The following is a 13,522-nucleotide window of genomic DNA, read 5'->3' on the forward strand; positions in this document are numbered from 1 at the left end:
TGAATAATAAAGAATAAATATTTGAATGTATAAAAAAAGTCAGTCCCTCATATTTTTTAACCAACAAAGGAATTAATTTTTCAAAGCAAATGAAATAAGTATGTGAGTTGGAATTTTCGAATAATAGAATTTTCTATAATGTTATAAAACTTTTGTTGTTTTGAATGTTACGTTTAGCATATATATATATACACACAGATACACATAAATATGTTCCTCACACAAAATAAAAAAGGTTAAAAGTAACCGGAAAAAGTTTGCGTTTCAATTCTCTTGACTTGCTATGCTATAAACTATATTGTTCCATTAGTGATAAATTATGACATTACATAAGAACTGCATTATTTACGCGAGTCACATTGAAACTCTTTTCCTTTTGTGTATATAAAAATAACGCCAAGCATACATTTTATTTTTTTTTCCTTCTCTCTTTTTTTTTGAATAAAAAATAAAGATCCCGAGAAAAAAGTGTTGAAAGGAAATAAGGCGAGTGTGTGTGAGAGTGTTTTAAAGTAAACATTCATATATTTTCTCGAATAGGAAATTAACGATGATTTAAAACGAAGAGTTTAAATTTTTTTTATGAATTGAACAAAAGCTATTATTATGATAGATGGAAATTTTTTTTAATATAGACATGCCAATGATAGGAGTTCTGTTAAAAAGTTAAAATGTATAAGGAGTTTATTTGAATTTTATTAAAAGGTTCTTTTTATAATCAACTATTAAGCAGCTCGTTATTTTTCCAACTGCATAATGACTTGAAAGCAATGTTTAATAAATAGTTTTCTCATTAAAGGAAAAAGGAGAAGTTCTTCTTTTCATTTTTTTTATTCTGCTGTCTTGCATTCAGAAACGTGAGGAGTTGTGTTTCCTTTTTCTTTGTTAAAGAAAAAAATTCCCATACAGAAAATATTAATTCATTAATTTTTAATTTTATTATTTATTATTTAAATATTTATTTCTTTAATAATTAATTTTTTAAATATTTGTTAAAAATTAATTAATTAATTAATTAATATATATTAAAAATTATTAATTATTATAAAAAATTTACAATTTCTAAATATTGAAACATTGATACATAATAATATTTACTTGTTATTTTGTAAGAAGAAAATAGTATATTAAGCAACAAGAGGATAAAGGCAGCCATTTGTTTACGGTGATTTTTGTGACACGAGTGGAGGTCGAGGGCGCCCCGAGACTCGGAGTGATCGATTTCTTCATGCTTTATATTAATTAAAAATGACAAATTAATAGAATCATTATTTTATATTATAAGAATATTGTACTTCTTCAAAATTATTTGCATCATTTCAATTCAATTATGATTTTTAAAAATTTTACACTAAAATTTTTCTGTAAATCAATTAATTTTCGAAAAAGTTTTCCAACAATTTTCAAAATCCATTTATTTACAATATTCAATTTTACAAACTTCAATTATTCGTAAATTCTGCAATTAAAATATATGTTAGAAAATAAAAACTTCAAATAACAAAAAGAATTCAATTTTTTTTCAAAAATATTAATTTCAAAATTCAATTATTTCTAAAAATTCACACTATATTGCTTTTAATATTCAATTATTACATCCACAGTTTTAACTGAAATTGATTTTTAAATCAATTTTTATTAGAAAATTCTACTAGAATTCAATTATTTAAATACAAAAATAAATGATTTATTGAACAATTGAATGTTTCGTGAAATTCAATTTTCATAAAGAATTGTATTAACATATTTTTTAATAATTAAATTCTTTCGACAATTTTCAATAAAATTTTTAAGAATAATTACATTCTCCGAGAAATTTGATTAAAATTGTAATTAAAAATAATTAAAATTCTGCATTGAGTTATATTATTTATAAAATAATTGAATTCCTAAGAAGAATTTTATTATTTTTGAATATAATTAAATTTCTGCGAAGGCGTTTATTACTCTTGAAAAAAATTGAATTTCTGCAATAATTTGTAATTTCTTAAAAATTAAATTTTTATTAGTTTTAAATAAAATTTTTCTATAAATCCATTATTTTTAATAAATTTTGCAAAAATTCTTTGACAATTTTCAAATTTAATTATTGTTTTTAACTGAAATTCATTTCTAAATTAATTTTTATTAGAAAATTCGACTAGAATTCAATTATTTAAACACAAAAAAATAATTTATTGAATATTTGAATGTTTTCAATTATTTAATAAATATTTTATTTTATTTAAATAATCGAATTCTCGTAGATTTGAAAATTATCAAAGAATTTTTGCAAAAATTATTAAGAATAATTGCTGATAATTGAATTCCTTACAAGAATTTTAATACGATTTTTGAAAATAATTACATTTTTCGAACCTGGAATTTACTTAAAATTGTATTGAAAATAATTGAAATCCAGCAAAGAATTTGATTATTTAGGAGAATAATTGAAATCTTGCAAACGAAATTTATTAATTTTTTCTAAATAATTGAAATTCTGTAAAGAATTTTATTATTTATGAAAATAATTGAAATTCAGTAAAGAATTTTAATATTTATAAAAATAATTGAAATTCTGTAAAGAATTTTTATTATTTATAAAAATAATTGAAATTCTGTAAAGAATTTTATCATTTATGAAAATAATTGAATTCTGTAAAGAATTTTATTAAAATAGTAAATTTTAAAAATGTTTGAATTTCAGCGAAGAATTTAATTGATTTTTTTTAAATGTACTTGAATTCTTGCAAATTATTCTTCAAAATAATTATACTTTACGAGGAATTTATTAAAATTTTATTAAAAATAATTAAATGTTTTCGTAGAATTATATTAAAATGTTTTTAAACAATTGTATTCTTTTGGAAAATTTTATTAATATAATAGATTTTAAAAATAATTAAATAGAAACAATTTTTTTGAAAGTAATTGAAATTTTACCAAGAATTTTATTACTTTTTAAAATAATTGAATTTCGGATAAGAATTTTATTATTTATATAAAGATAATTAAGATTTTGACGAAAATTTTTAAAAAATTTTGAACATAATTGAATTTCTGCGAAGAATTTATTTATTATTTATTTATTATTATTATTTATTTTATTTCATGAAATTTATATTCTTTCTAATTAAAAATCACTAAAATTTAGTAGAATTCATGTAGAAATTCTATAGAATCATTCTAGTGAAATTCTGTAGAATATTTACTAGAATTCATATATAGAATGATTCTAGTGAAATTCTATAGAACTTTTTCAGCTGGGTAATGAAATTAAATGTAAATTAAATTAAAAATTCTAAAAAAATGGAAAAATTGAAAAAGATGATAAATTTTAATTACATGTGACATTATAAATATTAAATACAACATAGTTTATTAATAATTATTTGATTTCTATTATTGTTTCAAGGATATTTTACATAATTTATCAAAAATACATAATATTATATTGTTTACGTATATTCGATTGCTAATGGGATTGCGATAATAATTTATGAGCTATTATATGATTTTTGATTAAAGGAGATGATTCGATTTGTACACCTATCAATTGATAAACTGGTTTCCTCCTTTCAGATACAATTTAGTATTTCTCGGAGTAACATACCTTATCCCTATGATGGTAATGGCGGTATGTTACACTTTGATGGGCCGTAAATTGTGGGGCTCAAAATCGATAGGTGAGCATACGCAGTATCAAAAAGAATCGATGAAGTCAAAAAGAAAGGTGAGCACCGTGAAAAATGACTTTCTTTAAAAGCTTTCCATTGTGATCATAAAATCAATGTAAATATACCTTTAGAAGTTTCTTTCTGTTCTCTCTTTTTTTTATAGTTCTTTTGTTAAAAAAAAAAATTTTAAAAGCAACTCAGATTCATGAAGCAAAAAAAAAAATACAAAAAGTGCTTTGAAATTCTATATAATTTAATAAAAAAGAATTCAAAAGTAATTTAAAAGTTTAAATAATCTTATGTTTTACAAAAGAACTTCAATCACCCAAAACCGTTAGTCTGACTAAAAATGATTTTTACTACTTGATTTTCTTTTTTTAGTTAATATTTAATTCAATATTTATATATTTATATTTATTTAATATTTATTTAATTAGTAGAAAAATCTTTTTCCGTCAGACGTATCACCAGAGTACTTTAATTTTGTTAGTAGTAGTAAAAAGCGTTTTTAGTCAATTAAAATCACCAAAATCGTTAGTCTGACTAAAAATAATTTTTATTACTTGTATTGTTTTTTACTTAGTATTTCGTTAGTTGTAAAATCGATTTCTGTCAGGTATCTCACTAAATTACTTTAATTTTTACAGTAGTAGTAAAAAACCTTGTTAGTCAGACGTAAAAATCGTTTGTCTGACTAAAACTGAATTTTACTACTTAATTTACGTTTTTTACTGATTATTCTGTTAAAAAAATAAATTTCCTTGAATCGTTGCCTTCAATTATTTTAATTTTGTCAGTAGTAGTAAAAAATACGTTTAGTCAGACCTATGAAAATGATAAAAATCACAAGTCTGACTAAAAATGATTTTTACTACTTGTTTTTCTTTCTTTACTTAATATTTTATTAGTAGTACAATCGTTATCCGTCAGACGTATCATTATTGTACTTAAACTTTGTTAGCAAAAAACCGTTAGTAAAAACCGTTTTTAGTCAGACATATTAAAATCATAAAAATCGTTCGTCTCACTTAAAATGATTTCTACTTTAAATTATTTTAATTTTGTCAGTAGTAGTAAAAAATACATTTAGTGAATTCTATTAAAAAAAAATAAAAACCGTTTGTCTGACTAAAAATGATTAAATTAAAAAAATGATACTACTTGATTTCCTATCGTAATTTAATATTTCACTAGTAGTAAAATCGTTTTCCGTCAGACGTGTCACTTCATTACATTATAATTTTGTTAATAGTTGTAATTTAAATAATTTCAAGTTTTACATAAAAACAAAAAATTCTCCAAGAAAATAGAATAAAAAATTTACAAAAAATTTACTAAATGAGCACGATATTATTTTTTAAAACTAAATGAAACAATTTTGCAGCAAATTTTTTTTTATTATACTTGAAGGAAATTAAAGAAATTTTCCTTTTATTTCCAAGAGCACCTGAACCAACTTAATAGGATTATCCACTATTTCTTGTGTATTTTAATTTTATGAAAGAATTAAATTTTTTAATTTAAAAAAATTGCGAAAGAGCTTGTAAAATCAGAATATGTTTTTCTTTTAATTTCAGGTTGTTAAAATGTTTATCATCGTTGTGACGATATTTGCCGTGTGCTGGCTACCGTATCATGGATTTTTTATTTTCGCATATCATCATCGTCGATTCGCAGAGACGAGTTACGCTCAACACGTTTTTTTAAGCTTTTACTGGCTCGCCATGTCAAATGCGATGGTGAATCCTATAATATATTATTGGATGAACACAAGGTAAGATATAGAGAACATTATCCATTTTTTTTTTTTAAGAATCTTTAAATTTTATTTACCTATAAATATTTTTTATTATTATGATTTTTTTTTTTTTAATTAAATTAAATTTTACCAAATTCTTTTCGTTTCGCAACAAAATGATAATTTAAAATTTTTAATTTTCAAGTTTTTTTTAAAAAAACCATTTTTTGAAAAAAGTTTTCTTTCGTTTAAGAAAAAAGGAAATAAAATAATATTTAAAAGGAAAGAAATTCTTTTACAAAAATTTTTCTCTTCTTTGTCAAAAATTTCTTTTTGATTCTTAGGAATGATAAAGACTCTACTTATACTTACCTATCCAAAAGTATTGCTTTTCTAATAAATTTTGAGAATTTATATTACTTTGAAAATAGTTATTTTTATATTTTTATAATATTTTTTATATTATTTTTATATTTATTTATTTTGAACGATAAATGATTAATTATTTTATTAACGTTTTTCTCGAGTGTCGATTTCATTCGTACGATTATTGTAAGTGGAAGTGAATAACGATTTCATTCAACATACTCTCCTTTCATTCAACTCCCTTTTCCCATTAAATAATTAGCTTTCCAGGCAGCCAGTCATAAACTATTAGTTCAGAATTGACTCTGGAGCTATTACAGAAAATACGAAATTTTTTAGAAGAGAAGTAAAATTAAAAAAAAATTACAAACAGTGATTTTTTTAAACAAAAATAAAAAATTAGGTAGTGATTTTCATTTATTTATTTATATATTTATTTACAACATTTTTAATGTAAAATCAAAAATAATAATAAATAGTAAAATAAAAATCAAGAATAAGAATAAATAATAAAATAAATAATAAAAAAATAATAATAAATAATAAAATAGAAGTAAAAAATAATAAAATAAAAACTAAAATAAGAATAAAGAATTAAATAAAAATCATAAAAAACAAAATTCGAAACTAAATTCATTAATGTTTAATAACATTGTAATTGTTTGTAATTTATGAAAATGTAACTTTGCTCTTTTATGAAAGAAAATCTAAAAGAATCTACTAAGAAATGATGATAAAATATTCGCTTAAAAATTCTAAAGAGAAATTTCTAAAAGAAATATTAAATGAGAAAAAATTTAATTGTTCATCTTTTGAGATAATATGGCAGAAAATATACAAGATTGCATTTTTTATTAATGTTATATTCGTGGTATTCACTTTATTCTGTTCTTGATTATCTTTGATTAAAGTTTTACATTGTGAAAAGTTAAAAGAAAAATTCTATTTGCGGAAGAAACAAACATATTTTTTTTAAACAAGGAAGCGGAATATAATTAATTAAAAGAAATCTTCTTTTAAATTTTCCACACCATAAATATTCATTTTATGCTACGATTTTCAAATTTTTAAAGCCATATTCACATAAGGGAATTATAAAATGTCACTGCTTGTGAAATTATTACGTTTCTTCGTATTTTTGAATTCTATTTGAATACTAATTCAGTATATATACACGGTGTGCACTAAATTTTCCGAATACCAACAACTTTTTACGATTTTTCCCTTAAGTTGTGAAAAAAGATGTCAATGTTTTTTAAATTAAGAATTTAGTCGAAAGAAAATATTTATTTTAACTCTATTTTTTTACAGTTGTAACGTCCTAGCTTTTAAAAATTTTAATTGTGCAAATTTTTAACTTGATAGTAGTAGTAAAAGATATTTTTAGTCAGACACATTTAAATAACATTAAAATCGTTAGTCTGACTAAAAATAATTTTTGGTACTTGATTTAAATTTTTTATTACCTCTTTAGTAGTAAAATCGACTTATTTTTTATTTATTATTCCATTTATTAATTCATTTATTTATTTTTCTATTTTTTGATCGAAACTTTGATCTTATCGGTATTTTGTTAAAAAAAAAAAAAGAATTCTTCTTCTCATAAACGAAAGGAAATTATTACTCGTAAATTAAGGGCAATCGTTTCAAATTCCGATGAGAGTGAAGTTAAAAGCTGCCTACATGTGAAATATAACAACATTCCAAAACCAATTAAGAAAGTAATTAATACCTCAGTCCTTTTATACACACAAATTCTATACGTTTTATAGATTATAACTTTATATGCAATATTCTGTCAAATATTTGTTTTTGAAAGTAAGTTACAAATTTTCATGGAAATATAATTTTGAATATAGCACCACGTAGATTTTAAATTAAATTCTAATAATAAGATTTTTTACATATTACAAATATTTTTCCTCTTTAAAAATACCAGATTTCCTAGAAATTTAAAAAAAAATGATCTTTCACATATTTTAATATATAAATTCAATGCATTGAAATATTTGAAACAATTTCAAAATATTTCGCAATATTTTATTAATTTAAATCACTTATTAAGTAAAAAAGAATTTTAATTTATTTTCAATTTGATTTCTCATTGAAATATTGAATAATTTGACTTTGATGTATTTTGTTTTATTTAAAATAAATTTCTATATTTGTATATTTTTGCAGGAGGAAATATTAGTATTTCAAATTATTAAAATTAATTAAATTGTCTGAAATTCAGAATGAGGTTAAAGTTTCAACTAAAAACGAATTTCAAACTAAATTACTTTTTCACGCAGCTGACAGAAGATTTATCCAAGCTGTTAGTACTCTCACTAAATAATTGTAAATAAATGACAAATTTATAAATAAACGTTCAAAAAAGACGTTTACTTAAAAGTCAAAATTATTTTTAAATTATTTTTTAATATTCAAAACCTTCTTTTCTTTAAAATAAAATTTTAATAAGAGTCTCTTAATACCGTAAGGTAACTTTAATATGAATACTTCAACATTGTTAGTAAAAAAATAATTTACGAGCATCAAAGACTTGTCAAGAGAGTAATTTCAACATTTTCTGGCATTTTTTTTTTCTTTTTGTTTCTTTTTTGTAAAATCCTTCAATATTCTTATAGAGTATATAAAAGAAAATGCTGTACGTGTTGGAAAAATTTGAGGAATTTGTCCCGCGTTTTTTTCAGAATTTTTGTCACAACGTGTTACGCAATATAAAATAATTCAGAGGAAAGGAACAACATAAATGTCAAATCGATTTTCTCAAAATATTTATGAGATTGATAGGGGATTTAAAATGTTCTCTCGACGAGACCAAAACCATCCACTGTATTGGCATGATAAATTTTTCACCAAGAAAAATAGGAGAATAGAAAAAAATAAAACTATAAAACAAAAAAAATTTTTTTTTCCTTTTTAATTATTAATTAATAATTTGTGAAATAAAATTAAATAATAGTTGAACAAAATTAAAGAAATAAAAATACCTAGTAAAACAACGGAGAAAGAAAAGAAAATTTTTATTTATTTTTTATTTATTAACTAATAATTAGTCAAATAAAATTTAATAATAATTAATAAAAATTAAAGAAGACAATAAAGAAATAAAAAGAATAAAACAATGAAAAAAGCAACAATAGAAATTTTTATTTCTTTTTTTAATTATTTATAATTAATAATTAATAAAATGTAATAATAATTAATGAAAATTAAAGAATAAAATAAATGCAAGAAAAGAATAAAACAATGTGACGAAAAGAAATAATAAACATTTTTATTTTTTTTCTTAATTAATAATTTTAATAGTAAGAAGAAATATTTCAAAATATAGAGGATTTTTTTTAAGACTTACAAAGCGCTTTTCAGTATATATATACAACTTTCATAATGTTTTAAAAAGGTGCAAAAAGGATTCGGATTCTTTTGAAAAGAAGTATTACTGTCTTCTAAAAAGTGTTCTTGAAATTACGTCTTTTACGTGTCCATCCAATTTTCAAAGAGACAAGGAAAATTTCTATTCAGAGAAAAACTCTTATTGAATTGAAATTTCAATCAGCTTAGTTGTTACGGTTGTTACTACTTTTGTATATTCTAATCTTTGAGAAAAAGTTTTATTTTTTCTCCAACATTGAAAATTTCTAATTGAAATCGTGATATAAACTCTTTGATTTTACTATGTTTGGAATATTTTCTCTCCTCTCATTTTTTTTTTTTTTTATTTCTCATTTTTCGTTTTTTCATTTTTATATCTTTTTTTTATTATTAAAAATTTTTAAAAACAGTAATAAATTTTAATTTGTATAAAAATGGAAAAAAAAATTGAAAATATTTCAAAATAAAATAATTCATAAAGTTGTGAACATGAATACAGTATTTTTAATGAAAAAATATTATTGGAAATATTTATATATTTTAATTATAAATATTTTCAACAATTACTGATGAAAATAAAAGATTAATAATCTATTAAATGAAATATTTTGAAAATTTATTAAAATTTAATTTTGTGATGATTATTATATTTTTAATTTCATTCAATTGACAAATCAAAGTTATTCAATTTAGTAGAAATTTTAATTTGAAGAAGAAATAAATTAATTTCGTTTATTTAAAAATGTGTTTGTAGGTTTCAAAAATAAGAAAAAGGAATTCAGTTTTGTAGTATAAAAAAAATTTTGTTCATGTTTTAAAAATAGAAAAAGTAATTCTTATTGTTTTATTAAAAAAAAAAAAAAAAACGTTTGCAGGTTTTAAAAATAAAAGCAAGTAATTAATATTTTCCGATGTTAAAAAATGTTTGCAGGTTTCGACTGTATTTCCAGCAAATAATTTGTAGATGTTGCTGCGTGATAGGTCGTTCAAACCTCCGAAGTCGTCAAATGCACGAATTGGCAGGTTTTCAACGCTCTGGGATTCTCCCTTCACATTCTGGTAAGTAAAAATAATTATCTACTTAATTTTAAATCTCATCAATTTTCTAACAATCATAATCATTGGCATTTCTGCCCGCAAAGTGACGTTAAGTTAAGAAAATATTTCTAAACTTTCTCAGGAGGAAAATTTTCCCATGATTCAAAATTTTGTTCAAATTAAACATTTATAAATAATTTAATAACATTTATAACTTAATTGTAATTATTAAATAATGATTTTATTTATTTACTTATTTATTAGTTTAATTAATTATTATTAGTTAAAAATAAAAAAATTTTCATTGATAACTTTAATACGGATTTTTGCAAAAAATATTGCAATTTTAATTTTGAAATTGTATTTAAGTAGAAATATTTAAAATCAAGTAGAAATTGTCTGAATAGAAATAAGTAGATAAAATTAAAATAATTGTATAAATAGAAACATGAAATCAAGAAAAAAAATTTCTGAATAGAAATAATTACAATTAAAAAATAATTATGTAAATAGAAATATTTTATATCATGAAAAAATTATCTATATAGAAATAATAAAATTAAAAAAATAATTGTGTAAGTATAGAAATATTTAAAATTAAAAAAAAGTATTTTAATATTTGTAACTAAAAAAATATATTTGGGTTGAAATATTTGAAACTAAATAAATATATTTTAGTAAAAATATTTAAAACTAAAAAAATATTAAAATATTTTAATATTTAAAAATTTAAAATTAATAAAATAGAAATTTTTAATATTAAAAAAAAATATATTTCACTAGAAATAACGTCATTTTCGATTTGAATAAAAAAATAAATAAGAAAAATAAATTTCAAATATTCAATTATTCCTTTAGTTTTGAAAAATTTTATTAAAGCAAAAATTTTATTTAGATGCGTCTAAAATTAACTTATCAACTGTATTTTCTAGAAGTGAAATTGAAACAAAGTGTTCCATAGACTAGATTAAAATTTCACTTCATTGGGTTTAAATTTAATCCTAAAGTGAAATCGCATTTTCTTCTTTATTGTAAAAATTTCATTCTGCTTGATTCAAAGTGAAGTGACACGTGAAAAAAATAAATTCACATTTTTCTTCTTTATATTTCATTATTGAAAATTTATCTCATAAAACATAGTCTTCTTGGAATTTCAAATGAGAAAATGCAAACGAATGTAAAAATAACAGAGAATCAGTGTCAAATGTGGAAAAAAATCAACATATCATTTATATTGAAAATTCGATTTGAATTTAGTTTCATTTTCATTTTAATTAATTTTTTTATTTTAAAGAAAGAAAATATTTTATTATTTTTACTTATTATTATAGTTTATTATAATTATAAGTATTATAATTTATTATAATTATAATTATTATAATTTATTATAATTATAATTATTATAATTTATTATAATTATAATTATTATAATTTATTATAATTTTCTTTTTTATTATTTTCTTTTTATTTATTTATTAAATATGGAGATTTTTATGCGAAGATAAATACAAAGATTATTTTTATTTTACTTTTTGAACATTTTTTTAATTTCCATTTGAAATAAATATTTTTCAATTTTTTTTTCTTTAATTATTATCGGAAGGAGATATTTATTCCGCTATTAATTTTCAGTTCTAGCGAGAGAAGTTGAATCTTTCTTTTTTTTTCCCGCAGATTTTCCGCTTTTTCCATTTGAAAAATATGAAGATACAGTGTAGTGTATATAAAGAAAATGTTTCTTTTCACTCTTTTTTTAACGTTTCGAAAAAATACCATATATTGAAATTTATGATTGCAAACATTCACAAGTAAAGTTGCTTCTCTCTCAAAAAGTATATTTGTCACATTCCATAATATGTTACGAATTTTTTTTTTTTTTTATTTTTTCCTACAATATTCTAAGTATACAGATTTTCTAAAGATTTTTTTTTCATACTTAAAATATTTTAAAATTTTAATATTTATTATTGCGAATCAAATCATCGCTTGATTAAAGCATTTTTTACTATTTCTCCAAATATTTTCGTAGATTATTTCATAATAATTTATAATTTTTTTAATTTGGAGTCAAATTTAATTTACTTTTTGCGTAGATAAAGTAAAAGAAAAAAAAAGAAAACCAAAAAATAAAATATAAAGAAAAGAAAAGAAATATTAGAATCGCAAGCGTAAAATAAAATGAGAAAAATTGAAGTGATTTTTCAGAAATATTTCGTAAAAGTCAAATAAGATCTATTTTTCTTGAGGAAAAATGGAAATATTACTAAAATATTTTATCAGAATTTGCTGAGAATAAAAAAAAAGAATATGAAGAAAGAATATAATAAAAAATATTTGAATAGAATGATAAAGAAACAAATTCAATGTCTTTTGAAATAAGAGAGTAAAATTTTCCTTTTCAAACATTTAATAAGATCCACAAATTAATTGAGATTACACTACTTCTAATTTGTAATTAGATTAAAAATTTCATGATTCGAATTTTCTTCTTCTCAATAATCTCTTTGACTGACTTTGACATTTGATAAGTATTATTTTAATAATGAATCATTTTTGAAGAGATTAAAAATCCTCATTAAATTGGAAAAAACTTCTTTTTTTTAAATAAGAGAATAGAATTACATTTTTTTTCTTCCATTGTTATTTTAGGTCATGTGAAATCTTTGTCTATTCGATGGCGACACAGTAATGCGGAAACTCACGTGCAAGCCTTCAAGACAAATTCTCGATCAATTTGTGAAAAAATTCATTCTAGAGACGATGTAGCCATCATTTAATCAAGAACTGTTATACATATTGTTATAAATGTATTTACAGTGTAAGTACGATGTAATTTTTATTAAAATATTAAACGACGACGTGTTAATGTGTAAATAGATATTTAATTGTCATTGACTTGAAGAATATTGACTTGAATCGAAATTAACTTTTTAATGAAAAACAGAGAAGAAATTTCTTTTATTTTTGTATTATTTATTGGAAAAAAATATTGTACATATAAATATAAAAAATTGCCTATTGTAAAAGTTTTACAGATAATTACAAATTTAGAAAAACAAAATTTTGTTTGTATTTTATTTTTTAACTTTTTAATTTTTTCATTTTAATATTATTAATTTGTATTTTTGTTTTTATTTTATTTTTTTACTATTTTTAATGTTTTTCATTTGTATTTCTTTATTTGAATTTTTTTAATATTTAATTTATCTAATTTGAATTTTGTTTACTATTTAATTTTTTCATTTGTATTTTTTTTTTCAATTTCTATTTGAATTTTTCCATTTCACTATTTTACTACATTTTGTATTTTACTCTTTAATTTATTTGTCAACCTGTAATAATA

At 20.4% G+C, this 13,522-nt stretch overlaps 1 pseudogene; it reads left to right on the forward strand.

The window, feature by feature from the left end:
• The window catches only part of LOC122504146, a 28,873-nt pseudogene extending 15,682 nt beyond the window's left edge, over positions 1-13,191 (forward strand).
• Positions 13,192-13,522: the final 331 nt, after the last annotated feature.

Source organism: Leptopilina heterotoma, unplaced genomic scaffold (genome assembly GCF_015476425.1).
Source record: "Leptopilina heterotoma isolate Lh14 unplaced genomic scaffold, ASM1547642v1 Lhet_281, whole genome shotgun sequence".
Taxonomy (NCBI): domain Eukaryota; kingdom Metazoa; phylum Arthropoda; class Insecta; order Hymenoptera; family Figitidae; genus Leptopilina; species Leptopilina heterotoma.